General features: G+C 40.5%; 1 non-coding gene across 1 annotated transcript in view; it reads left to right on the plus strand.

Moving 5' to 3' along the window:
• dync1h1 overlaps nucleotides 1-26,989 on the plus strand; it is a 61,880-nt gene that overhangs the window by 25,926 nt on the left and 8,965 nt on the right. The window contains exons 35-64 of the transcript XR_004219569.1: nucleotides 5-232; nucleotides 729-959; nucleotides 1,053-1,193; nucleotides 1,345-1,578; nucleotides 1,910-2,116; nucleotides 2,246-2,367; nucleotides 3,032-3,197; nucleotides 3,303-3,466; nucleotides 3,566-3,695; nucleotides 4,772-4,905; nucleotides 5,368-5,482; nucleotides 5,568-5,729; nucleotides 5,826-6,040; nucleotides 6,943-7,147; nucleotides 7,359-7,532; nucleotides 7,921-8,040; nucleotides 9,363-9,483; nucleotides 9,826-10,021; nucleotides 11,361-11,478; nucleotides 11,604-11,819; nucleotides 12,726-12,938; nucleotides 13,133-13,260; nucleotides 16,502-16,655; nucleotides 16,743-16,889; nucleotides 16,976-17,126; nucleotides 17,707-17,960; nucleotides 18,642-18,776; nucleotides 25,277-25,371; nucleotides 25,870-26,044; nucleotides 26,140-26,215. This is a non-coding gene — a transcript (dynein cytoplasmic 1 heavy chain 1). The remainder of the gene's footprint in view (nucleotides 1-4; nucleotides 233-728; nucleotides 960-1,052; nucleotides 1,194-1,344; nucleotides 1,579-1,909; nucleotides 2,117-2,245; nucleotides 2,368-3,031; nucleotides 3,198-3,302; nucleotides 3,467-3,565; nucleotides 3,696-4,771; nucleotides 4,906-5,367; nucleotides 5,483-5,567; nucleotides 5,730-5,825; nucleotides 6,041-6,942; nucleotides 7,148-7,358; nucleotides 7,533-7,920; nucleotides 8,041-9,362; nucleotides 9,484-9,825; nucleotides 10,022-11,360; nucleotides 11,479-11,603; nucleotides 11,820-12,725; nucleotides 12,939-13,132; nucleotides 13,261-16,501; nucleotides 16,656-16,742; nucleotides 16,890-16,975; nucleotides 17,127-17,706; nucleotides 17,961-18,641; nucleotides 18,777-25,276; nucleotides 25,372-25,869; nucleotides 26,045-26,139; nucleotides 26,216-26,989) is intronic.

Raw genomic sequence — 26,989 nt, forward strand, 5'->3', positions numbered from 1 at the left:
TTAGGTGCGAATCATGTTTGAAGTACAGGATCTAAAGTATGCTACTCTGGCAACTGTGTCAAGGTGTGGAATGGTTTGGTTCAGTGAGGATGTTTTGAGTACAGACATGATCTTCAATAACTTCCTTGCCCGCATGCGTAGCATACCTTTGGATGAGGGTGAAGATGAAGCACAAAGGAGGAGGAAGGGTATAGAAGATGAGGGAGAAGAATCTTCTTCCCCAATGTTACAGGTAAATTTTGTATTTATTTATGCCTTAACACCCCAAAATAAAGGTGCATTTGCATTAAAATATAATCTACAATTACCCTAGTATATCACTAATCTAAAGTGTGTTTGCAGCTGTGTAGCCATGGCAGCAGCCATTCAAGTTGAATTGGGCTATAAGGCACAGCTGGGAAGAGATAAACTCTGTATAATTCAGTGGTTTTAGCTCTTCTATAGTAAGGTGAACAAGGAGTTAAGTACCATTCATACAGGCCTATAGAATGAAAACTTTTTTCATATAAAATAAAACATTTGTTAAGAAGAAATAGGTTATTTGTAAGTGCTAGATGAACTGATACAAAATTTAAATGTTAAAAAAAACATTTTCTCTCTGTAATGTTACTGGTCCTTTAAACCACTTGCCACTTCTTGGTAGGGTTTGGTCCTGTGATTATGTGATTTATTATTTGTTACTATTTGTTATTATTATTTGTTTGATGTTAAACTTTGCATTTATACAGATCCAACGTGATGCAGCAACTGTTTTACAACCATATTTCACATCCAATGGTCTAGTGATCAAAGCTCTTGAACATGCTTTTAAATTGGAGCACATCATGGATCTCACCCGCCTTCGTTGTCTGGGTTCTTTGTTCTCCATGTTGCACCAAGCTTGTCGGAATATTGCTCAGTACAATGCCAACCATCCAGATTTTCCAATGCAAATTGATCAGCTGGAAAGATACATTCAGGTAGATTTTTTTTTTCTTTTTTTGCAGTAAAACCAGTGGTTTAACTGACAAAAATGGAGGATTTATTCTAAATGAAATGCTTTTTACTTGCAGCGCTACCTTATTTATGCCATTTTGTGGTCTTTCTCTGGAGATGGACGTCTAAAAATGAGAGCAGAACTTGGCGAATACATAAGGAGAATAACAACTGTACCCCTCCCATCTGCACCCAATATACCTATAATTGATTATGAGGTATAGATTTCTCTTTCACAATAAAGGTTGCATTGACGCTTGTTAAAATATTATGTTAAATTTTAGCGAAACTACCATTCCAACAAGACTAATGTAATGTGTATTTGTGTGATAAATTATATTTTGATTAGTCTTAATTTCTTATTTTAAGGTATCAATCACTGGTGAGTGGCAACCTTGGCAGTGTAAAGTTCCTCAGATTGAAGTTGAAACTCACAAAGTTGCTGCCCCTGATGTGGTTGTACCCACTCTGGATACTGTTCGACATGAAGCTCTGCTCTACACATGGCTCGCAGAACATAAGCCACTTGTCCTTTGTGGTCCTCCTGGCTCTGGCAAAACAATGACACTCTTCAGTGCCTTGCGAGCACTCCCTGATATGGAGGTATAAATGCCTTTTTTATCATACATAATTTATGGTTTTCATACCCTGGGCTCATTTTCCTATACTAAAAGTGTTATTTTAACCAACAGTAGGTCTAGCCATTAAACACTGTTTAGAGGCCCTTCCGAAAAAAGTCTGTTGATACAAGCTGTTATTATTTAACAGATTTGCTTTTCTTTCCCATAATATTTAGTCAATACATTGTACTTGATATCTAAGCGAAGATATATACATATTGAGGGCAAAACCATTCTGTTTTCTCATCCTTTTTGCCTTACTGTATAATTCATTACTGCTTGCACATTTGCAAATATCTTATGTTTCTGTGCAGGTTGTAGGATTGAACTTTTCTAGTGCTACTACCCCAGAACTGCTTCTGAAAACATTTGACCACTATTGTGAATACAGACGTACACCAAATGGTGTTGTTCTGGCACCTGTGCAGCTTGGGAAGTGGTTGGTGCTGTTCTGTGATGAGATAAATTTGCCAGACATGGACAAATATGGAACACAGAGAGTTATATCTTTCATCCGACAGGTATTGAAAAAAAAACAAAAAAAACTATTCAATGTGTTTGCATTTTATGGTTGACTTGCATGGTTGTGTGTTTTTCTTGACCTATGGAAGTTTCTGTCTAGATGACTAACAGTGTTGTGCTTCACCTAGATGGTCGAACATGGAGGATTCTATAGGACCTCTGATCAAACATGGGTAAAGTTAGAAAGAATTCAGTTTGTAGGAGCCTGCAACCCACCTACGGACCCTGGAAGAAAGCCCTTGTCTCATAGGTAATGATGTTTAACGCATTAATAAAACATTCAATATGGAATATAAAGCAGCCTGGATGGAAATATATTCCCTTGGTTTTTGTTGTTGGCAACAGCTGTAGGTTGTCACAACATAGTAATGGGCCTTAAAGGGAAACTTTTTTTTTTAGGTAGGGTCTACCTGTACCTATTTTTCTCTAAATATTGGAGATCTGTAATCTCCAGGCATGAGCCTGTGCAGCTTGCTCCTCTCTCCCTTTCCACCTTCCTCCCCCGTGCACCCCCCCCCCCCCCCCCCGCTGTAATCTGAGCTAGGAGCAGCAACATGCAAGCAGGGGAGTGATGTTGGCCAAGCTAAAATTGCAGGTGCTTTCTTAAACTTAGAGCATCTAGGGCTGTTTACTCAGGTATGGTAAAGCATTCTGCAGAACAAATATAGCATTCTAGCTTGCACTATTGTAGCTAATCTATTGGCAATAAACTGCCTCAGTAGCTTTACTTATCCTTTAAAATAATTTTGTGCTTAGCATTATAAGAGAGCTATGTTCAGTTCTCACAAAAACAAATATTGATATATTTTTCCTTTTAAAGTGCTAAATGTGCCAAGTACTGCTGTAAGGTATACTTATTCAATTAAATATATAATGTAAAGCAGCTATAATAATAATTTTACATTTTGAAAAAGGTTCCTGCGCCATGTGCCGGTGGTGTATGTGGATTATCCTGGTCCTGCATCATTGACGCAGATATATGGAACGTTTAACCGTGCAATGCTGAGACTTATTCCTTCTTTGCGAACTTATGCAGAGCCTCTTACAGCTGCAATGGTGGAGTTTTACACCATGTCACAGGTATTTCTAAAACCAAGCATATAAAAATGGTTCTATTTTTTTTTTTTTTTATCATTATTTATTATTAGTTATTACCTAATTTCCATTGTTTGTTTTCCACTGTAGGAGAGATTTACACAAGACATTCAACCACACTATATATATTCACCTCGTGAAATGACCCGTTGGGTGAGAGGAATTTTTGAGGCATTAAGACCACTAGAAACATTGCCAGTTGAAGGACTGATAAGAATTTGGGCACATGAAGCTCTTCGTCTTTTCCAGGACAGGTTGTTGGCATCTTCTTGTTTTTCTGTTTTTTTTCCCCCTTAGTTTTTGTTGTTTTAGTTTATATGAAGTCTGTATTAACATAAGCATAATTTTTACAGACTTGTTGAAGATGAAGAAAGGCGCTGGACTGATGAGAATATTGATACAGTAGCCTTGAAACACTTCCCCAACGTTGAGAAAGACAAAGCTTTGAACAGACCAATTCTCTACAGCAACTGGCTTTCAAAGGTATATTGCAATTTTCTATAACATTTCCTGATAGTAAATAAGAGATGCATATATGTCTTGCAGCTTCTCAATCTGGACTGTTTTGTAGCTATAAGAGGTGATATTTAGGTCACTGGGCAAACATTTCTGTTCATACTATCATTTATTTTCAGTGTAAAAAAAGAGTCTTTACAAATTATGTATATTGTATCTGATTCTGGACGTTTTTTTGGATTAACAACTAAACATTTGGCTTAATGCCCCCTTATCTCATAAAGTGTTACATTTGTAAGCAGACACTGTATCAACCATTCAGTCCTAGTTCCAAGAAATATCACTGCCTTCAAGCCGGGCTTTCAGGAACACCCAAGTAAGGAAATAGGCATTCTTTCCAAGTCTCTAACTTGCCTTAAATCTAGTATCCGCCCAGGCTCTGTGACCTTTGGGGGTTCAGCCCCACATGTTTAGAACCATTGCATTATACAAAAGATTGTCCTATGAGGAAGACTAGTCAAGTGTTAAAATGTTTTATAAATAGGTTTAACTGTACTTTGCTAGCTGGTACTGTTTCCTAAATTATTAGGCTGCTCTATAGACTACTTAAAAAAAATAAAGCTAACTATAGCTAGTGGTAGGCTTTAAAATCAGTTGTCACCTACCCCTATCCTATTGGCTTTTGTTTTCCTTTAAACTATTTTGGTATAGCCAGCTTAGTTAAAATGATCTGATTTATATTGCATATCTGTTCCAGTTGTATGTGTAGAGTTCTCTAACAATTTAGAACTGCAGGAAAAAGAGCTGTCGCTCCTCTTCTGATGATCACTGGCTGATGTTGTACATTGAAAGATTATACTTTCAAACCGACAAATATCCATAGATATTGGTTGACGTCAGAGGGCCAGCATACATGCACAGAAAATGACTTTTTTTTTTTTTTTTTTTGTATCACTAATTGTTCCCTGTGGTTTTATCAAGATCAATGATAATCTGGCAATTTTCAACTATGGTGCACCCTTATAATTATTTTATCCCTCAAACATCATATATTTTACATATTGTTATGTGATGAAACCTTAGTTGTTATATTTAACCTACAGGATTATATACCAGTTGATCAGGAGGAGCTGAGAGATTATGTTAAAGCACGTTTAAAAGTTTTCTATGAAGAAGAACTGGATGTGCCACTTGTATTGTTCAATGAAGTACTAGATCATGTCCTCAGAATTGACAGGTAAAGTTTCTTTAAAGTATTCTACTGGACCTAGCCATTTAATGTTTACGTATGATTTCCCCCCCCCCCCATCACATGAATATATACATGATCATTACTTTTAGATTTGAATTAGTTCTGCATTTGTCACCGGCTGATACCTGTACACTTTTAACATAATTTATCAAAGCTTTTAGAAATGCTATGACTAACCTTGATTTGTAATGCTGTGATAGCCGCTAGACATCTTAAACTTTCAGTGTATAAAATATGCTATAGTCAGATAAATCCCTTAGTGTATATTTACCATTTCTTTTATTTCTGCAATCTTCCAAAAACATTATTCTTTTGTCTAGTGTTAAAACCATGGTTTATAACCTGTTTAATGAACTTCTTGTTAAAAAAAAGCACTAGGAAGTTGCTAAAAATACCTATAATGTGGTGATTTGTGGTAGTTAAATGTATTTATATATTTTTGTGTAGAATTTTCCGCCAACCCCAAGGTCATTTACTGCTTATTGGGGTGAGTGGAGCTGGCAAGACTACGCTTTCACGTTTTGTTGCTTGGATGAACGGCTTAAGTGTTTACCAGATTAAGGTACGCTACATTTCAGATTTTTGTTTTTATTTATTTATTTGTTCCTCTTCAAGCACAATTCTTGTAATTGACTTGGATGTTTCAGGTTCACAGAAAATATACTGGAGAAGATTTTGATGAAGACCTCAGAACTGTACTGAGGCGTTCTGGCTGTAAAAATGAGAAGATAGCTTTTATAATGGATGAATCGAATGTGTTGGATTCTGGCTTCTTGGAGCGCATGAACACATTGCTGGCCAATGGAGAGGTAATGTCAGGTTGTAAAATTGAAATGTCTGAGAAAGGGGAATTCTGATATCTTTATAGAATAAAGACATATATATATATACTTCCCCCCATTTAGGTTCCTGGATTATTTGAGGGTGATGAATATGCTACCTTAATGACACAATGTAAAGAAGGTGCACAAAAGGAAGGCTTGATGCTGGATTCGCATGAAGAACTGTACAAATGGTTTACCAGCCAGGTCATCCGCAACCTCCATGTAGTCTTTACTATGAATCCATCCTCGGAAGGACTGAAAGACAGAGCTGCTACATCTCCAGCCCTCTTCAACAGGTTAGTTTTATTTGATACTTTATATTTCATATTTGTGTTTATTATACTTAAGATTAATACCAGTTTATCACTATTGTGTTGACCGTAATCCATAGTAGCAGTAGGCAGAAGTAGTACCGTAGTGAGTCCATCAACAGATTAGTTGTCATCGGACTCATGAGACACATTTTAGGTTCTTATTAATTTTTTGTGTCACTTGCTAGATACCGTGTAAAGTGGCCTGAGACAATCTTAAGCCTTCTGCTACAGGACCTCTTTGTGGAGGGGGGTTCACTTTTGTCTGGCTGCATCCTCATTGGTATTAAAGTGGCCAAACATAGGAAGATTTTAAGGAAATTAGGCCGTTCAGACCAATTTGGCATCTTATCTGCCCATATATGGGGCCCTCCAATGGGCCTACATAACCGGTATCTGACCAGATGTTGATCAGACTATATTGATTTTCTAGTCAGATTAAGGACCACATTGGCTCACTGATGCGATCCTCACGTCAACTCCTCATTGTTGTAATCTGACTGTTTGGCCCTTGGGCCAGAGATTTGGATTGGCCCGTTATTGCCCACTGCTCATTTGGTGACCTTGCCAAAGGAGCAGATCTTATAGTGTATGGCCAACTTTAGATCGTGCAGACTGCTATCTTCTCAGAGGATTATCGCCTTACACGAGGGTGTTGGATTAAACAATGAATGCTATTGCAAAAGGCAAAGACCGTAAAATATTTTGTGTGAGACCGAATACACAAGTAGAGACCACCAAACCTTCAAAGAAGCAATAAGGGATATAAAGGAAGACTTAGAGCTTTGGTTTGCTGCTTGCATTACATTTTAAACAATATTCACCAGGATTCATTTACTGTATTTTTAAGATTATTCAGTTTACAAAATGTTCTATTTCTTTTTAAGGTGTGTGTTGAATTGGTTTGGCGATTGGTCAACAGAAGCCTTATACCAAGTTGGAAAGGAATTTACAAGCAAGATGGATCTTGAAAAGCCCAATTATATTGTGCCAGACTACATGCCAGTGGTATATGACAAGCTACCACAACCACCTTCTCACAGGGAAGCTATTGTCAATGGCTGTGTATTTGTGCATCAAACCCTTCATCAGGTATTACTCTTACCTTTTAATCTTTGTAGAATGAATTAGCCTGTTTATGTAAATGAACATGAGCATTTATACTTCCAAATTTTAATAATAGATAAACATAATGAATTGTTTACACACTAACAATAAATTGTTCTGAATGGACTGTTGAGGTGTTTCCTTTAGATGCACAGAGTTGGTTCAGTAATTTTATGAAATTTTCCCTATTGTATAGGCGAATGCTCGACTTGCAAAGAGAGGAGGCAGAACTATGGCAATCACGCCACGCCATTATCTTGATTTTATCAACCACTATGCAGATTTGTTTAATGAAAAACGCAGTGAACTGGAAGAGCAGCAGATGCATTTGAATGTAGGTCTACGGAAGATCAAAGAAACTGTTGATCAGGTATGTAATAACTGGACTGAAACTGAAAAAAGCACAGTAAACTGAAATTGAAATTTGTACAGGTATAGGATCCGTTATCTGGAAACCCATTATCCAGAAAGCCCGTCTCCCATAGACTCCATATTAATGAAATAATTCAGAATTTTAAAATTGATTTTCTTTTTCTCTGTAATAATAAAACAGTACCTTGTAGTTGATCCCGATTTAGATATAATTAATACTTATTGGACGCAAAACATTCCTATAGGGTTTAATGTTTTATTGATTTTTTTAGTAGATCCAAATTATGGAAAGACCCCTTATCCGGAATACCCTTGGTCCCGAGCATTCTGGATAACTGGTCCCATACCTGTACTCCATTTCACTTTTTTTATTCTCTCTATTTAAGGTTGAAGAGTTGCGTCGTGATTTGAGAATAAAAAGCCAGGAGCTTGAAGTAAAAAATGCTGCAGCCAATGACAAACTAAAGAAAATGGTGAAAGATCAACAAGAAGCTGAAAAGAAAAAGGTGAGACTTTCTTCTTAAATATGTCATTTTCAGCAATTGGTGGTTTCTACTTTGCTTAAAGAATAAGTAAACAATTTTTTTTAAAATATGAAATTACTCTGTAGAGCCCCCAGAATAACATACCTTTCTCCCTGCATCCAGATTTATTTTGTTTTTCTATTACAACTAGTTCAACTGCAGCTCTTTCACTGACTTCCTTGTCTAGTGTGAAACGTTGTCCTCTTTTACTTTTTGGGCACTCCTTCTCTCTCCAACTCTGATGACCTCACTACTGTGCATGCCGGATTCATTTTAATTGGAGCAGAAGCAGTGACCATGCCCACTAGGTACCTGTTGGTCTTCAAAGTCAAAAGAGAAGGAGTGTTTAGAAAGCAATATGGGGCTTTCTAAACAGTTCAAAGAACCATTGCAATGTAAATTACAGATAACCATCAATAAACAAAGTATAATTTATAGCTTCACTTAAAGAAACTTCTCAATGTGGGAATACAGTATAACATTAAATGACAGTACGAATAATTTTATTTTAAAATCCCCAAAAGCTACTCTAAATAGCCCCCAGAACAACAATATCTTTCTCCCTGCATCCAGGTTTATTTAGTTTCTCTATAACAGTCAGTTTAGCTACTGCTCTTTTACCGACTTCCTTGTCTTCATGCTAGACAAGGAAGTCGGTAAAAGAGCAGTAGCTAAACTGACTGTAATAGAGAAACTAAATAAATCTGGATGCAGGGAGAAAGATATTGTTGTTCTGGGGGCTATTTAGAGTAGCTTTTGGGGATTTTAAAATAAAATTATTTGTATGGTCATTTAATGTTATACTGTATTCCCACATTGAGAAGTTTCTTTAAGTGAAGCTATAATTATACTTTGTTTATTGATGGTTATCTGTAATTTACATTGCAATAGTTCTCAGTGCAGAGATCAGTCTTGGCATAGTGGCAAAACCTCATTTTACAAGTTTATCCGATACATTAGTTACAGCTTGAGAATGCAAAGCTGGTCCTGCAATCACAAGAGAACTAAAGAAAACAAAGACTCACAAGATGCTAAAGGATAAAGCTTTTATTTCTTAGGGGCATAGACAGACAAATAGGCATGTGGTGATACAATGCATAATAACAAAGCTTTCCTTTGTAAAAACCCATTTAACAATTAAATTGATAATATGATTGGTAACATATTAGTCGAGCTAAACTGGTTTGTACATGTAGAGTAGTTATAGTATGACTATATAACTAGGTACGTGTGTTAAATGTACCTAGTGGAGGGAACAAATTTAACCTGTCCCTAATGTATCTCTATATTGTATTATGTTACAGGTGATGAGCCAAGAAATCCAGGAACAGTTGCACAAACAACAGGCAATTATTGCAGATAAACAAATGAGTGTAAAGGAGGATTTAGATCAAGTAGAGCCTGCTGTTATTGAAGCTCAAAATGGTATGTTTCCCAAAAGCCTTAGAATATTAGTAATGGTCATTAACCTTGTAACAGAAGAACATCTGCCCCGTAGTATAATTCAGGACATGAAGACAAGTGCCCTGTAGCATTATATAAATACATGTTTTAAAACTTTACCCCATTACCTTATGTATTCTTAGTTTTGACCTGTTAAAACTGAATGGGCAATTTAGTGAGTTAATGATGTTCACGTTGTCTGTGATTTTAAAAGTAACAAAAATTGATTCTCTAATCAAGATCTTCCTACTTTTTTTTTTTTTTCTTTTATCTGTCTTTCCTCTCCCTTGTCTGTATTTGATCTTGCTTGATCGCATTGAATAGCTGTAAAATCAATAAAGAAGCAGCACCTGGTAGAGGTCCGTTCCATGGCTAATCCACCAGCAGCAGTGAAGCTAGCCCTAGAATCCATTTGTCTGCTGCTTGGTGAGAGTACCACGGACTGGAAGCAGATACGTTCCATCATAATGAGGGAAAACTTCATTCCAACTATTGTAAACTTTTCCGCAGAAGAGATCAGGTGATCATTTTAAATGTGCAACTGCTGCTGAGGATAGAAAGCAATTGTTCAAAACGGTTTCTGTTTCATCTTGAGTGTATGTTTAAGTAGCCACATCTTTTCTTTTTTTTTTGCCCATGAAATCTATACACACCCTTCAGGCTTTAAAAAAAATAAATAAAAAAAATGGTAATTTACCAGTGAACTAAAATTTCTTTCAAAATCCTCAGCGGCAGTTCCATGCTTTGTCTAATACTTGCCTGTTAATGCTGTTTTCACCCTCCTAATAGCGGTGAGCTCTATAAAACGACATCACCTTGTTGAAGTAAAAGCAATGGCTAATCCTCCTGCTGCTGTAAAACTGGCACTAGAATCTATCTGTCTCCTTTTGGGTGAGGAGATGACTGATTGGAAAAAAATCAGGACAGTTTTTCTCAGGGATAATTTCATCAGCAACATTATCAACTTTAATACTGAAGATCTAAGGTATTGCTTAGTCAAATCTCAGTGGCATCCTGAATGTTCTCTTCTGCTGTGACGGGGTAAAAATTATTCTCTTCAGACTCTTCTTTTTGTCTTTGAATTTCAAAGATGAAGATCATCCTGTCCTTGAAACCTAGAATCATCAGTTCTGTCTTTTGTTTCTCCTGCACTTTTCTAGCCTATTTTTACATGTAAGCATTCATCATTGAAGAGTGGATGTTAAAATTGGTATATCTGTTTGATAACCTAAAGTATCAAGATGGTTTGTTGATCACATCTCATTTTAGTTAAAAGGCGGCCTGCCTAATACGTTATTAAACAATAGTATAATGTATACACTTGGACACTCTTGGCTCCCAATGTTCCATGTTTTTAGAATTAATGCAACTCTCTGCGTTTTCCCAGTTAATTTTATCCAAGTTTTTTAACCAGTTCATTTTGATTTTTTTTGTCCTTTTGGTGTTTTGAAGGGCCTTAAAAAATGATATTACCTTGTGGTATCAATAAAATGGGCAGTATACCCTCTTGTTCAACATGAGTTCAGTGAATAGGGCTTGTATAGAAAATACTTTTTTTTACCTTGACAAAAAATGTTATTTCATGAGCAAAACATGGAAATCATGGAAATAGCTTCAGTATCCCTATTTGCCCTGTTCAGCTCAAGAAATTACAAACAAAAAGTATGCAGAGCACAAGCCCTATTCATTGAACTCATGTTGAATAACAAGATATATTGCCCATTTCAGAAATGTTGTCATTGTTCTCTAAAAAATACCACCCTAATCCTAAAATCCAGCCATGTGGTATTCATCCATTTTACTAATCACATAAAGAAAGCTCATTAACCTTTTCTAATAATGCATTTCTTTTGTACTAGTGATGCTATTCGTGAAAAGATGAAGAAGAACTACCTATCAAACCCAAGCTTCAATTATGAACTTGTGAACAGAGCTTCCTTGGCTTGTGGCCCCATGGTAAAATGGGCAATAGCTCAGGTAATCCTGTTAAAATTCTTGTCTTCTAGAAGCTTTCATCCATTCTTGATATATCTATCTATTCAGGCCGACAATCACTTAAAATTATCCCAACAATCACTTTTAATTGTCCCTGTTTGCAATAGCTAAACTATGCTGACATGTTGAAGCGCGTGGAGCCTCTGCGAAATGAGTTACAGAAGCTTGAAGATGATGCTAAAGACAACCAACAAAAAGCCAATGAAGTTGAACAGATGATTCGTGATCTTGAAGCAAGCATTGCACGTTACAAGGAGGAATATGCTGTGCTCATTTCTGAGGCTCAGGCTATCAAAGCAGATTTAGCAGCTGTAGAAGCCAAGGTAAAACCTGAAACACAAAAAAGAAAAGTTACTTGTTTAAAATGACATGCAGTTATGGGTTGCCCAGAAAGCACGAAATCTATGTAGTATTAAGATCTAATAACAATGTTCTATATGTGCAACAGCTGTTTAATTTTATTTAAAATTTATTCATCTTCCCATTTTGTAGTTAAGGTTGAACACTTTGGCAATGTTAATAAAAAAAAAAAGTAAAAGGGACAAGAACACAAAGAGAAACTGTGCAATAACTGTAAGACCATTGCCGAAATATATCTGCTTTTAGTGGAATGTTGACCAGGGCCTGTGCTTCCTTAGCTCTTAAGTCAGCTTGTGTCCTTTTCATACAACCCTGCAATATCTAGTCAAAACAGAGACAAAATGTAACATAGTAACTGCTAGGTTTTTGCCCATGTGTTTTAAATGGAGTGATTGGTCGAAAGCATAAAATAGAGAGCCTGTTAACATAGTGTCTCCCTTCAAAACATTGGAATAGACTTATGCAATTATGGTGCAATGTCAGTAATAGCTCATTTTAAAATTAATTTGTCTTTGTTGATGGAGTAGATAGTGATTCAGTTTACTGTTTTATATAAATTACTGTTTTTTTTCTGGCAAGATGGTAGCAAACTAGAGGGGGTATATTTGAGGGAAGGGGAAAATCATCGTGTTTCCTAGACCCCGAGTTCATACCATTGCAAAATTTGTAATGTTCATGCTTTTAGTGTTAGAAAAATGTTACTGCTATAAAATCTTTGCTAGTTTTTTGTTCAGGAGGCTTTGTTTAAAAACAATGATTTGGGGTTTATCTGAATAATTATATTAAAAAAAAAAAGTATTTATCACTTAAATTATATATCGTTTCAGCATGTTCATAACAAAACCAAATAAAAAAAACTCTCCTCACAGGTAAACCGCAGCACGGCTCTCTTGAAAAGTCTGTCTGCTGAACGTGATAGATGGGAAAAAACAAGTGAAACCTTCAAAAATCAGATGTCCACTATTGCAGGCGATTGCTTGCTGTCCGCAGCTTTTATTGCCTATGCTGGCTACTTTGACCAACAGATGCGACAAAACTTGTTCACAACCTGGTCACATCACCTGCAGCAAGCCAATGTCCAGGTAATATTTTTTAGTTGATAACATATTTTTGTTTAGGAAAATGAATCCCAAAATTGATAGCTTTTTGACAGGTAGAATTCTCGGCATTCTCCTGCTTACTTGTTTTCAACCTGTTCGTTGTAGTATGTTCTATATATAAACTTTAATGACTGCACTGCTAGAAAAATTTAATTCCTCCACTTTTTATTGCTTAGTTCCGCACAGACATTGCAAGAACTGAATATCTGTCCAATGCAGATGAGAGACTACGCTGGCAAGCAAACTCTCTACCTGCAGATGATTTGTGCACAGAAAATGCCATTATGTTGAAAAGATTTAACAGGTTTGTAAACACATTTCAGTGCATTTTATTCTTAAATTATATTTTTGAAATGGACTGCCACATAGTTACATAGGGTTGAAAAAAGACCATTGTCCATCAAGTTCAACCCATCCGAGTAAACCCAGCACACAACCTATACTAACCAATCTATACACTCACATACATAAACTATATATATACAACCAGTAATACTAACTGTAGATATTAGTATCACAATAGCCTTGGATATTCTGCTTGTTCAAAAACTCATCCAGGCCCCTCTTAAAGGCATTAACAGAGTCTGCCTCACTCACTGCCCTCACCGTGAAAAACCACCTACGCTGCTTCAAATGGAAGCTCTGTTCCTCTAATCTATAGGGGTGACCTCTGGTGCGCTGATTGTTTTTATGGGAAAAAAGAACATCCCCCAACTGCCTATAATCCCCTCTAATGTACTTGTACAGAGTAATCATGTCCCCTCGCAAGCGCCTCTTTTCCAGAGAAAACAACCCCAACCTCGACAGTCTAACCTCATAGCTTAAATCTTCCATCCCCTTTACCAGTTTAGTTGCACGTCTCTGCACTCTCTCCAGCTCATTAATATCCTTCTTAAGGACTGGAGCCCAAAACTGCACTGCATACTCAAGGTGAGGCCTTACCAGGGACCTATAAAGACGCAAAAATATGTTCTCATCCCTTGAGTCAATGCCCTTTTTTATACAAGACAGCACTTTATTTGCTGTAGTAGCCACAGAATGACACTGCCTGGAATTGGACAACTTGTGATCTACAAAAACCCTTAGATCCTTCTCCATTAAGGATGCCCCCAACACACTACCATTCAGTAGATAGTTTGCGTTTATATTATTTCTACCAAAGTGCATAACTTTGCACTTGTCAACATTGAACCTCATTTTCCAGTTTGCTGCCCAGTTTTCCAATTTTGTCAAATCGCTCTGCAAAGCGGCAGCATCCTGCATGGAACTTATAGTTTTGCACAATTTAGCGTCATCAGCAAAAATAGAAACAATACTCTCTATGCCCTCCTCCAGGTCATTAATAAACAAGTTAAAAAGCAAAGGACCAAGGACTGACCCCTGCGGTACTCCACTAACCACACTGGCCCAATTAGAAAATGTTCCATTTACCACCACTCTTTGTACTCTATCCTTCAGCCAGTTCTCTATCCAATTACAAATATTATGTTCTAGGCCAATATTCCTCAATTTGATCATTAACCTTCTGTGAGGTACTGTATCAAACGCTTTAGCAAAATCTAAGTAGATGATATCAACTGCCATTCCAGCATCAAGGTTCCTGCTCACCTCCCTCATAAAAGGCAACTAAATTAGTCTGGCAAGATCTGTTACGCATAAAACCATGCTGGCACAAACTAATAGTATTGTGAACTGCAATGTATTCAAGTACCCTATCCCTTATTACCCCTTCCAGAAGCTTTCCTACTACTGATGTCAGACTAACAGGCCTATAGTTTTCAGGCTGAGAACGAGATCCCTTTTTAAATAATGGCACCACATTAGCAATCCGCCAGTCTCTCGGCACCATGCCAAACCTCAACGAATCCTGAAAAATTATGTGAAGAGGCTTGGCAATCACAGCGCTCAGCTCATTTAATACCCTGGGATGAATCCCATCCGGTCCTGGACCTTTGTTTACCTTTACATGTTCAAGTCTCTTTTGAATTTCCTCCTGAGTGACCCACGCGTCAGTAGCTAAATTACTAGCACTGGGTATATTAAAAGGGAAGCCTTCATTATCTGGCTCCTCAGATGTATAGACAGATGAAAAATAAGAGTTCAAAATTTCTGCTTTTTCCCCGTTCTCATCAACCAACGTACCCCCCCGTGATAATAAAGTTCCCACCCCTTCTTGCTTCATTTTTTTACTATTCACATAATTAAAAAATAATTTTGGATTCTTTTTACTCCTAGCTGCAATATCCCTTTCCATCTCTATTTTAGCTTGCTTGATAGCTTTTTTGCATGCTTTATTTGCTTCCCTGTACCTGATGAAAGTTTCCGCTGTCCCAGCTAACTTGAATGCTTTAAAAGCACGTTTTTTATTACCAACCTCGACCCTAACTCTTTTATTCAGCCATAAAGGTTTTGCTTTGCGATGCCTCTCCTTGCTTACAAGGGGAATATACTGTTGTGTATACTTGCAAAGCAATGTTTTAAAGATGTTCCATTTTCCTTCTGTATCTAACCCTATAAAAAGCCTTTCCCAGTTGACACATTGCAGAGATGCCCTTAAACTGGCAAAGTCTGCACGTCTAAAATTGAGCGTTTTAGTTACTCCCTTATAGAGCTGTCTCTGCAGCATTATCTCAAAGGAGACCATGTTGTGATCATTGTTCCCCAAATGCTCACCCACACAAATGTTAGAGATAAGTTCAGTATTATTAGATATTACCAGGTCCAAAATAGAATAATTCCGAGTAGGTTCTTGAACCCCCTGAAATAAAAAGTTGTCATTTAGCATATTTACAAACCTACTAGCTTTTCTGACTTAGCCACCCCAATACTCCAGTCAATGTCCGGATAATTAAAGTCCCCCATAATAACAACTTGACCCAATTTTGAAGCCTCCTCCATTTGCAAAAGTAACTGGGTTTCATCCCCCTCATCTATACGGGGTGGTTTATAGCATACACCAATGATCATTTTCTTTGTGACCTTCAGCCCTACTGAAATTTCTACCCAAAGAGATTCAACGTTTTCATTGGTAATGTCTTTATTACATGGCTTTAAATCTGACTTTACATAAAGACAAACCCCTCCACCCTTTTTAATCCCTCTGTCCCTCCTAAAAAGCGTATACCCATTTAAATTCACAGCCCAGTCGCATTTTTCATCCCACCAGGTCTCAGTGATACCAATTAAATCATAATTTTCAATACATGCAATAGCTTGCAGCTCCCCTAATTTACCCGACAAGCTACGCGCATTAGCCAGCATGCAGCGGAGATTACTACTTCTTCCTCTGATGCTTACATTAACTAAAGGACAGTTAGAGCTAAGGTGAAACATGTTCTAGCTTTACAATTCTGCTTTGCAGCCTAGTACTCTGGCTTTCAAGTATCAGTAATATGTGTGGCTAAAGACTGTCTAAGCACTATATTCATTATGTATTTATGAAGGCTTTTGAGAGGAGAATAATAGTAAACTAACTCTTAAAAACCCCTGTACAAAGCAACAGATTTAAAATTGTGTTTGCAAATTGTTCCTCTCACTTTTGGCAGGTATCCTCTGATCATAGATCCATCAGGTCAAGCAACAGAATTTATCATGAATGAGTACAAGGATCGCAAAATAACGCGCACAAGCTTTTTGGATGATGCTTTCAGAAAGAACTTGGAAAGTGCGCTGAGATTTGGTAACCCACTCCTTGTTCAGGTTAGTTGTAATCTTTTTTTTTTTTTTCTTCTTTTTATCAAAAGCAGTTGAAAAAAGCAAGTGACAATCTTTTGCCTGTTAATTTAGGATGTTGAGAGCTATGATCCAATTCTGAATCCTGTACTGAATCGGGAAGTCCGGAGAACTGGAGGCAGAGTGTTGATTACTCTGGGAGACCAAGACATTGATTTGTCTCCATCCTTTGTTATCTTTCTTTCAACCAGAGATCCAACAGTAAGTAGTACTTAATATATTATTATTATATTATTTAACAGTGTTTTTACCCCAAGATCATTAATGGTACTTTTGTATTCTTTTAGGTTGAGTTTCCACCAGACCTCTGCTCTCGTGTGACATTCGTTAACTTCACAGTGACACGCAGCAGCTTACAGAGCCAGTGTCTGAATGAAGTCCTTAAAGCTGAAAGGCCTGATGTAGATGAGAAACGTTCAGATCTCCTTAAACTGCAAGGTACATGCTAAATGTATTTATTTGTGGTAATTTCTGTTCTTATTGAACACAGTTTCAAATTCCATTGTTTTCAAATACCATCCTTCTAGCAGCCTATAGAAAAGAACTTGTAATTTGCTTGTAGAAAGATGAACAGGATGCCTGATCAGTTGCCTGAAAAAATTATAATATGGATGAAATACAACATAGAGGGAGTAAACCAAAGTGGCAAAGTAAGCTTAGCAGTAAACCAGCCCTAAAGAGGAACCATTTATAGTCTCTATGTTGAATGGCAAATAATATGAAAGCTGCCTTAATATATTACCTGTACTGATTTGTTAGTGGGCAATAATAAGAGGCAGTTTATATTTGAAACAGACATACTGTAAAGGCAAAAATTATCTTGATGCTTATTCCCAAGCGTGAGACAGTGAAGCTTGATATTGCCCTCCAGCTTGTTTGGGAATGAGGTCTTATCACTCCTACTCTTGAACCATTATAAACAGTTTTATATAAATTCTCCAAGCCAACAAACACACATACTTGATGTATGTACAGTTGGCTAAACTCAGAATGATACATTGTGTTTTGAATTGCTCAGGTGAATTCCAGCTTCGTTTGCGCCAACTGGAGAAGTCGCTGCTACAGGCTCTTAATGAGGTGAAGGGCCGTATTTTGGATGATGACACCATTATTACCACACTGGAGAACCTAAAGAAAGAGGCAGCAGAAGTCACACGTAAAGTTGAAGAAACGGATATTGTTATGCAGGAGGTTGAGTCTGTCTCTCACCAGTATTTGCCTCTCTCCACTGCATGTAGCAGCATTTACTTTACTATGGAGTCACTCAAGCAAGTAAGGGCTACGTTTTTTTGTTTTTTTTTAATCTTTAGCACAAGGTGGTTATTCCTAGCACACCCTTCTGTAGCACTTTGCAGTTACCTGAAAAGTCTAATAAAATTTCACACGTAAAACCTTTCCTGTGCAAGCAGAATATATGGTGGCAGAATAGATACAGACAGAACCATATCTTAAAAGTGACATTAAAAGCATATAGTATTGCATAGTTACTTCAACGCAATAAAGCAAGCAAGACCCCTGTAGTTCTTAAAGCAACTCAACTAAGGTGTTTGGGTTATGTGACCAACGATGACAATGAAAATGGTGGGTCAGCAGCAGAGTGGTAGATTTTGTTAAATCAAGAGGGCTAACCTAAGGTTACTATTTGACAAATAAATGTAAGGCCCCTGCTGTGGCTAATCTAGATGTTAATGATCCAGGGGCTTGTGAATTCATTTAGATGGCCCACTATTATTATCCTTTATTAGGGTAAATTTTTGTTAACCAGTTCAGACCAAAATTATTTGAGGAGGTACAGTATTTGAAGAATTATATTTTATAGCAGAAAGTGCTTGGTTCGCTTGGTATCAATTTAATTTTAAAGCACTGTCAGGGGTATATTACTGGTATAAGTTGTAGAATATGTTGAAAAGCTGTTCAGCACATAGTACAGTGATTTTCTTTTTTTCTTACTAGATCCATTTCCTGTACCAGTATTCTCTTCAGTTTTTCTTGGATATTTACCATACAGTACTGTATGAGAACGCTAATCTGAAGGGAACCATAGATCATACTCAGCGCCTCTCTGTCATCACCAAGGACCTTTTCCAGGTATGATAAGGTTTCCTGTGAGGAGATAATCTGTGCACATCTAACCTCGAGAAATATCTTCCCTGGCTCTGCTGTTTGCTTTGATGCATATATAAAAACTTGAGGGCATCTATTCACATAAGTTAAAGGGGCACATTATAAACCACAATTTTTTAATAATTTCGGTGAATAGAACATATGCTGAACATAATTTGCACCTGAAAAATCTGTTCATTTGCACTTAGCAAGAGAAACAAAGATGCCTTTTCAACATTCTGCTTCTTGCAAGCACTTTTAGTAGGAAAAGATTTAGATTATGGATTCTTCTAAAATGTAAATACATTTTCAGCTCTTCTCTGTATTTTGCTTTTGCTGGAGGAGGTGTATATAGGTGTATACTTTCCATCTGACTAAGCAAGCAACACAATGGGGCCGATTCACTAAGGTATGAATCCGAATCACGAAATCTGATCATTTCTGATGATCGCAAATGTCGCAAAAATTTTGTAGTTACAATCCGAAAGTTCCGTACTTTTCATATTGAAACAATCGTTTGTGAAAGGCGATCTGATAGTCACGAAATTTTCATCCAAACGATCGTAACGATGGGAAAACCTTTCTGAATTGAACCTTCAGTGCATGATTTTGGAAGCTTCCCATAGGACTCAATGGCACTCTGCAGCTCCTCCCTGGCCCAAGGAAAGTCACGATACCAGACTTGAATGAATCGTAAACTTTGATACTCACAACAAATACGATTTTGTCGCACAAATTGTCCTAAAGTATGAAAAATATCTGCAAATTAACCAAAAAAATCACAGAAAATATGCACAGTTCTAAAACTTAAAAAAAGGAAGATTTATGTACTTACCGTTAAATCCTTTTCTCTTTAGTCGTCAGGGGGACACAGGAACAGTGGGGTAAAGGGTCCCTCCTACAAGGAGGCAGGACACTGCAGTGATGTCAGAACTGTTGCTCCTCCCTCTCTCCTTTTACCCCCCTGCTTAGCCAACAGAGCTCAGTTATTTCCAAAGATTCTCAAACAGGAACATATAACTTGTCTCAAACTTAACTCATATAACTTACACGCATGGTTGAATGCAACTCAGACAAAGTTCCGGGAGGGAAGTCCTGTGTCCCCCTGACGACTAAAGAGAAAAGGATTTAACGGTAAGTACATAAATCTTCCTTTCTCTTACGTCTAAGGGGGACACAGGAACAGTGGGACATACCAAAGATGCCCAGCGAATTAAGGGAGGGAGGAACTTGGGTAGATACTGCCGCTTGGAGGATCTTTCGGCCAAGGGCCGCCTCCGCGGACAGGTAAGTGTTGAATTGGTAAAATTTCGTAAAGGTGTGTAAGGAGGCCCAAGTAGCCGCCTTGCAAACCTGATCGGCAGATGCCATGTGTCTGTGAGCCCAGGAGGCTCCTAATTCGCGGGTAGAGTGGGCCCGCAACCGCAAGGGAGGCGTCCTCCGTCTTGCCAGGTAAGATCGTCTGATTGCTTCCTTAATCCAGCGGGCTAGCGTGGTCTTGGTAGCGGGAAGACCCTTTCTGGGGCCCGAAGGGAGCACGAACAGGGTATCTGACCTTCTGAAGGACTTGGTGCGCGAGACGTAGGTCTTTAGTGCTCTGACTACGTCTAGGCGATGCAATTTGGCCTCCTTCTCGTTGCTTGGTTTATTGCAAAATGAGGGGAGGCTAATCTCCGTGTTAATGTGGAAGGGGGAGACTACCTTGGGGAGAAACCCCGGGGCGGTACGCAGTACCGCGCGGTCCTCCTGAAATATGAGGAATGGTGGAGAGCACGACAGGGCGCTCAGCTCCGAGACGCGTCGTATGGAGGATATGGCTATGAGAAAGACTGTCTTCCAGGTTAAGACACAGAGATCCGCAGAGTCGAGAGGTTCGAATGGAGGCTCGGTGAGGGCATTGAGAACAAGGTTCAGGTCCCACGGGGGAACCGGGTGTCGGAAGGGGGGCTTGATCCTGGACACCCCCTGTAAAAAGGTGCGTATATCGTTATGGTGGGCTATGCGCTCCTGGAACAGGATGGAGAGGGCGGAGATTTGAGATTTTAGGGAGCCAAGGCGGAGCCCCTTGTGAAGACCTGACTGGAGAAAGTCCAGCACTGTCGGAATGTTGCACTCTCGGAAGTTAAGATCGCGCTGGTCACACCAAGCCCAGTAGCAGTTCCATGTTCTATGGTAAATCCTGGAGGTTGAAGGTTTTCGAGCCCTGAGCATCGTCTGAATGACGGTTTCCGAAAGTCCTTTGTCCCTTAGGATAGAGGCCTCAAGAGCCAACCCATTAAGGTGAAGAGTTGTGGGTTGTGGTGCCGGATCGGGCCCTGGCTGAGAAGGTCGTCTCGCGGTGGTAATGGAACTGGAGGTTCCAGGGAGAGCGCTAGCAGATCTGAGTACCAAGATCTCCTGGGCCAGCACGGGGCGACTAGAATGACTGTGGCTGTTTCTCTGCTTATCTTCTTTAGTACCCGTGGGAGCATGGGGAGGGGAGGGAAGATGTAGGCTAGCCGGAAGTGCCACGGAATGGTCATTGCATCTATGCCGGCCGCAAGGGGGTCCTGGTACCTTGCGAGGAAGGTGGGGACCTTTCTGTTGTGCCTTGTGGCCATTAGGTCGATCTGTGGCATGCCCCACTGGTCCACTAGGAGACGGAATACGTCTGGGTGGAGTTCCCACTCCCCGGGGTCTACTCGGTGTCTGCTTAGGAAGTCTGCTTCCAGGTTTGACACTCCTGGGATGTGTATGGCGGACAGGTGAGGTATGTTGTGTTCTGCCCAGGTCAGAATGGGAGTTACTTCCCTGTTGGCCGCTGTGCTTCGCGTGCCCCCCTGCCGATTGATGTAGGCGGTGGCGTTGTCCGTCTGGATGCGCACTGGTTTGAGCCTGAGAAGGTCCTGCCACGACTGGAGTGCCAGGCGTATGGCCCTGATCTCCAGAAGGTTGATCGGCAGTTGGGATTCCTCCGGGGACCAGAGACCCTGAGCTGATCTCCCCTGAAAGGTCGCTCCCCATCCCTGGAGGCTGGCATCTGTCGTGACTACTTGCCAAGTCGGTTCTGTGAATGTCCGCCCCTGAGATAGCTGGTGGGGGAGGAGCCACCAAGAAAGAGATCTCCTTGTGTTTGGCGGTAAGGAGATCCGTTGGTGAAGGGATAGTCTGTGCCACTTCCTGAGAATTAGTGACTGGAGTGGGCGAAGGTGAAACTGGGCAAATGGGACTGCCTCGATGGCCGACACCATGAGTCCCAGGACTCTCATGCAAGAGTGTACTGTCGGCCTTGTCGTTGTCCTGAGGCGGCGGATAGAAGCTTGTAGCTTGAGCTGTTTCTCCTCTGGTAAGTAGACCCGTTGTTGTAGAGTGTCGAAGTGGAGACCCAGGAAGGTCATCCGTTGGCTGGGTGATAGGGAGGACTTCTGAAAGTTTATGGTCCACCCGAATTCTTGAAGGGTCTGGATGGTGAGCCGAACGTGGTGTTCGGCTAGTTCCTTGGAACGACCCTTGATAAGGAGGTCGTCCAAGTACGGAATGATAGATACACCGCGGACACGGAGGAGAGCCGCTATCACAGACATGACCTTCGTGAAAACCCTCGGGGTGGTGAGGATGAATAGGAACATGCAGGTAGGCATCCCTGATATCCAGGGATGCCAAGAATTCTGCCGGTTCCATGGCGCGAATGACTGAGCGAAGTGATTCCATTTTGAACCTGTGGTATGAAATCCACCTGTTCAGTTTCTTGAGGTCTAAGATTGGCCGGAAGGATCCGTCCTTCTTGGGTACAATAAAGAGGTTCGAATAGAACCCTTGAAAACGCTGTGTAGGAGGCACGGGGACTATCACGCCCGAATCGGCCAGGGAGTGAATAATTGACAGGAAGGCGTCCCTCTTGGGAGGTTGTACGGGAAGCCTTGACATAAAGAAGTGTCTTGGGGGAGGACTCTTGAACTCGAGTCGATACCCGGACGCAATGATGTCGAGGATCCAAGGGTCGGTGGAGTGAGCGGCCCAGGTATCCGCGAAAAAACGAAGCCTGCCCCCTAGGTTTACTGACCCCTGTGTAATTGTAACATAGTCAGGAAGAGGCGGCCTTGTCCCCCGTAGGCTTGGCTTGGGGTTTTCGGGGCTGCCAGGTAGATCTGCCCTTGTTGGGAAACCGCTGTTTAAAGGCGGTAGATGAGCGTGATGGGGGACTCCCCTTGTAGTTGCGGGAGCTCTGGGAGCGAAAGGAGTTACCCTTTCGGGGGTTGAAGGCTGACTTGGGTCTGTTTTGTGGGAGAAGCGTGCTCTTACCCCCTGTGGCCTGGGATATGATCTTTTCTAACTCTTCCCCGAAGAGTCTGGATCCCTTAAAGGGAATGGAAATTAAGGACTTTTTGGAGCTGAGGTCGGCTGACCACATCTTTAGCCAGAGGGCTCTGCGAGCCGCGACCGAAAGAGCTGAGGAACTTGCCATGAGTCTGGCCGCGTCCAGTGCCGCTTCGCTGACAAAGGCATTAGCCTCTAAAATGTAGGAAATTAACTGCGAAGCCTGTGGATTGGAGGCGTCTTGTGTACATTCTAGTAGGGAACTAGCCCACGCCTCAATAGCCCGACTAACCCAGGCGGATGCGAGGATAGGCAGAAGGGCTGAGCCTGAGGCTGAAAAGGCGGCCTTCAGGAAGCCCTCAAGTTTTTTGTCAGTAGGGTCCTTGAATGCCGAAGCATCAGGGACTGGAAGGGTAGTGGCCTTGGATAGCCTGGACACTGGGGCGTCGACTACGGGTGGTACGCTCCATTTGTCAATGAATTCCTTAGGGAAGGGGTACTGTCTGGTAAAGCGTCTAGTGACATGAAACCTCTTTTCAGGCGACTGCCACTCCTCCTGAATCAATGCTTGTAGCTGATCATGGGCTGGAAAGAAGGCCGAGGCCTTGTGGTGCTTTTTGAAGAGACTCTTAGTCTTACCTGGGGCAGAGTCTGCATCTTCAATTTGTAATACTTCCAGAACCGCCCGAATTAGGTGGTCGACATTAGAGGAAGTATCAGGGGTGCTCTCTGCCCCATCGGAGTCAGAGTGTGCTGAAGAGAACACCTCTCCCTCGCTAGCCTCATCCTCAGATAGAGGTGGGCTAGAAGTAAAGACCCTCAGGGTCGGGTCTGGTCTACCAGTATCACGCTTGCGCTTAGCTAAGGGTGCTGGAATGTCGGACAATTTTTCCAACATTTTGTCAATTGTGGAAGCCAATTGAGGTATACACTGTAGACCTGCTAGGGAATTGGATAATGAGACGGCCCATGCTGGCACATCAGAGGAGGCCTGTGCGATTGGGGCTCCTGCAGAGGAAGGGCCTGCTATGGGCTGCTCAATGGGGCCCTGTGAGACACTCTCATGGGAGGCTGAAGCCTGATTGAGGTGCGAGCTGCAGTCAGGGCAAAGTGGGCTAGATTGGCCCTCCTTAAACTTATTAAGGCACTTAGTGCAGGCAAAAAATGACACCATAGGTGAATTTTTCCTGCCTCCCTTAGAAAATAGGTCCCCCCTGCCTTCAGCCATGTGTGTAGGTATAGAAGTATACTTGCCACCTGGTATCTTAATGCACACAGTGGAGGAGAGAAGGAGAATCAGCAGTGCTGTATCAGAGCAGAACTCGCCTCTGGTTATGTGGAGCGCGCCAAGGAGAGTGACCGCAACCCCAGTGACACGCGATAGTAATGGCGCGAAGAGCAGTTACTCCCCCTCCGACGCGAGTGCGCACCAGTTAGGCGCGTGCTCGTGACGTCATCATTATGCGCGCGCGCGATACTCGCGTCGCGCGTAGTGGCTGAAGGCAGGGAGCTAGGGAGAAGCCTGTTACCTGGTAGAGGAGAGCTAGGCAAGGCGCTTGTCTCCAGCTGTCCGGGGGGCCCAGCTCTGTTCCAGGGAAGCGCCTGAATCAGCGTTCAGTCAAACACTTAGGTTAGTGTTGTGCAGAGTGGGAAGTCCCGCGGGGGGGGCTGACACTTAGAGCGCAGAAGTGTTACTGACTCTGGTCTCACCCCTGTTGTCAGCGCTAATCGCTGACCGATGTTGTCCTTGTGCAGGGCCTGTCTATAGGCCAGTCCTAACCTCCTGTGGCGAGGACACTTGAAAAACTGAGCTCTGTTGGCTAAGCAGGGGGGTAAAAGGAGAGAGGGAGGAGCAACAGTTCTGACATCACTGCAGTGTCCTGCCTCCTTGTAGGAGGGACCCTTTACCCCACTGTTCCTGTGTCCCCCTTAGACGTAAGAGAAAAAATCCCTCTTTTTTGTGTTCGGACTCAATCGTACATTTATGAATGTGCCCCAATGTGTCAGTTAATGCTTTACTTTGTGTGGGGTTTGCTTCCTATTTCTAGTCCATTTCTGTGACTTCATATTGAACTGATCTGTCTGCTTAGATGGGCAAACATTTTTCAGAGCTACAGATGAAATGTGGTTTAACATTAGTCTGAATTATAAAAGTCTGAATATGAAAGGATGATTCATTTTATTTTTAGGTTGCTTTCAATAGAGTTGCCCGGGGTATGCTTCACCAGGACCACATAACCTTTGCCATGCTTCTTGCAAGAATAAAACTAAAAGGAACTATTGGGTAAGATGATTTTTAGTTCTGTTTAATTCTGCTATGTAACCGGGAGGTCACCACATTGGTGAAAAGCTGTATCTCTCTTCTCTCATTGGGGGTCACAGCACCTTGAAGTATAGCACCTACCTGGAGATGACAGGGCACATAAGAGTAAGCTGGATTTAGATCAGTGTTTCACAGGTTTAAGTACAAAAAGAATCCCTTGGAGCCATGCCCATGTGGTCATGAGTGTAGAAAGATGGATTAGTTCTACAAAGTTCTGTGTTTGGGCAGTGTTCAATTTGTGAATACATCTCCCTGAGCCTAATATTCATATATTTTGAAAGTGAAGTAGATCCGCTCATTTGTTACCAGTCGCCATTCAAGATTCCCAGTATGTTCTGGTGTTCTGCAGATTTTATAAGAGAGACAACTAAAATCTGTCCTGTTTCCCAGCCAACAATGAATACTCCATTTTCCATACAGCATCATATTGTCACTATGATCATTGCCATTCTAATCTAGGGAGCCTGCATATGACCTTGAATTTCAACATTTCCTAAGAGGAAAGCAGATTGTGCTTGGTTCAACTTTTGTACCCAAAATCAGTGGATTAACTGAAGAGCAAGTAGAAGCCATGATGCGACTTAGCAACTTGTCTGCATTTAAGGATGTGATCTCAAAGGTTGAGGCTGATGAAGTAAGTCTGCAGTAGCATTTATGAGATTTAACTTAAAAAAATGTTTTTCTGTATTAAGTACAACCATAATTAATCTAACCCTTCTTTATAAATAGCAATTCTGCATATGGTTAGACAGCAGCTCTCCTGAACAAACCGTGCCATACATTTGGAGTGAAGATAAACCTGCAAGTAAGTGAGATTCATTTTAGTTAATTTTATTTCATCCTGGCAGCAATTATTCAACAGGGCAATATCCCATAATAAACCTGTAGCAGTAATTAAAGCACTGGACTTCACTCTCCATCTCCAGCAAGTCTTAAATAGAGCAACTTGTGTTTCTTAATAATTTTACCAGTGGCATAACAATAGAGGAAGCAGACCGTACAGTTGTTGGCGAGACAGGGGGCTGTGGATTCTGCTTCCTCTATTGTTGCTTGTTAACCTCCACTCTCCATCGGCTCTTAGATAGGAGAGGGAGATTTATAAGCGATAGGATGCAAAGCAAGGGGACACAGGACAGGGTGCACGACAGAGCAGTCGGGGAAAGGGGAGCTTGGGCTGTTAGAGTTTGGTATTCTGCACCAGGCCCTTTCAAAGATTTTTTTGCACGGTGCCTGGAGCAGAGTAGTTACACCTATAGGTGCAACATTTTACTTGAAACTTTAAAATTTATATTTAAAACTTTTTTTAAAGCATGATTATGCAGTAGCTGTCTCTCCAAAATATTAGGATACAGTGATTACTTTAGCAGTGCATTCTTACCTATTAGTTGTGCATTAAAATGTTGTTAAATGACTGTACAGACTGTTGCAGACCCTGATGACATGTATGATTTTGTTTTCAAATATTTTGTATTCCATTATTTGCTCGGAAGTATCTACAAGCAATGTTTGTTTGGGATTTATTTGTTGAATGATATCTTATATAAATACTGTGAGATCCTAGAAAAATAGTTTTGTATAT

Source organism: Xenopus tropicalis, chromosome 8 (genome assembly GCF_000004195.4).
Source record: "Xenopus tropicalis strain Nigerian chromosome 8, UCB_Xtro_10.0, whole genome shotgun sequence".
Lineage (NCBI taxonomy): Eukaryota > Metazoa > Chordata > Amphibia > Anura > Pipidae > Xenopus > Xenopus tropicalis.